This window comes from Physeter macrocephalus, unplaced genomic scaffold, assembly GCF_002837175.3.
Source record: "Physeter macrocephalus isolate SW-GA unplaced genomic scaffold, ASM283717v5 random_2727, whole genome shotgun sequence".
Taxonomy (NCBI): domain Eukaryota; kingdom Metazoa; phylum Chordata; class Mammalia; order Artiodactyla; family Physeteridae; genus Physeter; species Physeter macrocephalus.
Window position 1 is genome coordinate 3,198 of NW_021148013.1, and position 3,222 is coordinate 6,419.

The 3,222-nt window shown below is 40.0% G+C and overlaps 1 long non-coding RNA gene across 1 annotated transcript in view; it reads left to right on the top strand.

The window, feature by feature from the left end:
* The window catches only part of LOC114485720 (uncharacterized), a 3,912-nt gene extending 913 nt beyond the window's left edge, over positions 1 to 2,999 (top strand). The window contains exons 2-3 of the long non-coding RNA XR_003679061.2: positions 106 to 685; positions 1,869 to 2,999. This is a non-coding gene — a long non-coding RNA (uncharacterized lncRNA). The remainder of the gene's footprint in view (positions 1 to 105; positions 686 to 1,868) is intronic.
* Positions 3,000 to 3,222: the final 223 nt, after the last annotated feature.

Genomic DNA, 3,222 nt, shown 5'->3' on the forward strand with positions numbered 1-3,222 from the left:
TTCACTTGTTTTTAATTGAGGGAATTACCATGTTTGACAATTTCTAATGACCCCGTGATAGTCTTAATTGATTTTTAACTCATGTTCCTGAAATGTCTTTCCCAGGAACTCACCTTGACTATATGGTTAGAAAGAAGAGTTGGTGAGTACAAGCAAGCATTTGAGGACATTTAGCAGGTCAGACCTTTTCATTTTTCTTTAGTAAGAATTTTATACACTAAGTGGAATTTGCCCAGATTTCATTTACATCATGAAGGCTTACTTTGTAAGACTGTCAGGGCCATGCAAATGGAGGTCAACTTCATTTCCTTACTTAAAATTTTTATATTTTGTTCCTCGTGCATATTTTGGTATTAATTTACATTTTAAAATATTGCATTAAAACATCTTTTATCTTGATGACTTAGATTTGGTGCCTTCTTACCATTCGTGCTGAAGACAAGTACTAGCTTAACGCTGCCCTAGTGCTAACCCAGGATATAGCTTTTGAATTAGGGTATTCTGCTGTTCCATGGCTGAACATGTAGGAATGCTTTAATTCTCATCACTCTCTCCCCCATATATATATTTCTAACCATTGTCCTGGTCTCTACAACATTATTTTAATGTCTTTTTTTTTTAAGGAAAAAAAAACCCTCTTGACTGCCTTCATCTGATTTTCTCAACTCACACCCCCTTGGCTATGGTAACCACAAATCTGATCTCTTTTTCTCTGAGGTTATGTGTTTGTTTTTAAAGTATAATGTAATCTGTGTCTTAAAAATTAACACCAGAGGTGGTCTGAAAGAAAATAAGGTGAGGAAAAGGACTATTTATCTCATTTATACTAGTCACAGAGCAGCCTCTTTTTTTTTTTGTGGGTCGGAGGTCAAAACACTTTCTTAGATGCTGCAAAGAGCTTCAGATGCCTTAGGATTTCTCTCCTTAATGTACCGGGCACTGCTCTAAGGGTGGAGACTAGGTCTCTACTCCTTCGCAGGCCTACAGGCAATCCCCCTCCGAGAGTTTGCATTTGGGGGCCTCAACATGCAGACCCCTGAGTGTTAAGGAACCTGTAGTCAGAGCTTCTCTTGGCTGGGCTGAGGGTGGACTATACAGGTTACTATTTGTTATATTAATACAAAAACCTGCAATCATTTACTCTGTTTGGATTCTCAGCCTGTAACTTGCAAACTTTATTTTATTTGATGTATGCAATGTCCTGTGTGACCACTACTAAAGTTGACTCAATCTTTTAAAAGAGGAAGTGAAAGTCTGATGTCATGTAAATTCAGGAACCCCAGAGTTTGTCAGAGTGGAGCTTTCTGCTGCTCCCAGGCCCTCCTCTTCAGCAGCTCTGAGCCCTGTTCCTCAGCTGCACTGAGCTCGTGGCGGTGCTTCCCTCATCCTAATCCTGCCTCTGAGGTCTGTCCTCCCTGCTCCCTGGAGGGCACTCACCATCCCTGCCTTACTTTCCTGGAATCCACATTGCCAAGCGCATTGTCACTTATATGTGCAGTCAGAACATTTCTGGTGACAGAATGAAGAGAACTGCATGAATTCACCCTTGCTGTTCATTTTTATGTTACCATTATCTGTAAACTGTCAGAAAATGTGAGCTATGGTCCTGTAAAGAAATGTGGAAAAATTTAAATCTAATGTATCAGTCCCTTTAGAGGAAAATGCAGAGAGGTGAGGCTAGTTGTATTTTGGTGCAATTTAAGAAGTGGCAAAATAGAGTACAGGGTCAAACCTCTAAGTATTCTTATTAGAATTGAAAAAGATATATTGAGACTCAGGTTTTTATTTCAACCTTGGGTCTCATTTAGATGAATACATCCTATTGGATTTATACTCTGTCCTTTTCCATGAATGTGTTTAATTTCCAGCGTAATAAACAAAAGAAGCATTGAAGTTACGACATTATCTGTTGCTGATAAATTGAAGAGAAATTGGAAAAACTTGGAAACCACATCGGCGTAAGTACAGAATTGACAACCTTGTACTATTTAAGAATCACTTTTGTAGGCAGGTACTCAGAGCAGCTGGATCCAGGCTCCCACAGCCAGACACCTGAATCACCAGGCTCACCGGGGCCTGCCCCCTCCTCACTGGTGTCACCCAGGATGATGTTCTCCAGCCCTATCTGCACCCTTAGCTGTGACATGGCCCAGAACCACAGTCTGCCAAAGCAGGAGACCCTCACAGTCCTGCCCCTAACAGGGAGAATCTTCTTTGTTTTCCTGCCTGAAGGACAAGAAGGTTTTCAGGTTCCATCAGCACCAGCTGGCTGACAGCCAGTTCCAAAACGCTCAGGCTGCCTCATTCTCCGTGAAACAATACAGCACTTCTCCATCATCTTCAGCACAAACAGCTGAAATTCCTCACTGGGCTAGATCAACAGTGGGAAGATCTGGAGACTAGTTTGGTGCAGGAGATGAGGAGGAAAAGACCCTCCTGGTCAATGAGGACTCCAGCCTGACTTTGAAGAACTCCTTGCAAAGGACCAGGCTCGATCTGAAAAGAAAGTCCACAGCTGCTGTGCCCAGGACAATATGAGAGTGGAAGTTAAGGCATGAAAATCAGAGTGTGCTTTCCCTGTATGTTCAACCTCAGAGAACCCAGGAGTGGGAAAAGGAGACCTGGACCCAATCTTCTACAATGGAGTCTTCTCTGCTTAGAGGTGGCCTTGAGCGCATCAATATTCACTCAGTTCAATGGCTTTTCTTCTGATTCAGTTGTAAATGCATCGAGTCATCTCAGCACATTGTTTTTCAACAGTAAGTGGAAACAATACTTTTGAATGCAGAGAAAATTTATTTTTAATTTGTAATAATTAGAATTTATTTCTCTATGATGATTGTTATATTTACCAAATTTATTCTTCATATTATGATATGATCAGCTTGGTGTCTTGTTTTCCTTTGCTTTGGGGGTGCAAAAAGTATATTTTAAGTGTTAGTTTTCACTCATACTCTTAAAGAAAATCAGTGTCCTTAAACCTTTAATCTGCCTTAAAATCCAAAAGGAACATAAATAGTTTTATTCATTTCATTGGTTCTTAAAATATTTTGAAGTATCTCTGCTTTCAGGATTTTACCTGTGTTTTTTAATATATTGGTAGATAAAACAAAGATATTACTCTCTTAATGGAGCACTCTGTCAGAGAAGACAGGCATTAAAGAGTAAAAAATTAGCTTGAAACCCTTTCTAAGATATGAAGGAGATGCACAAGGCATTATG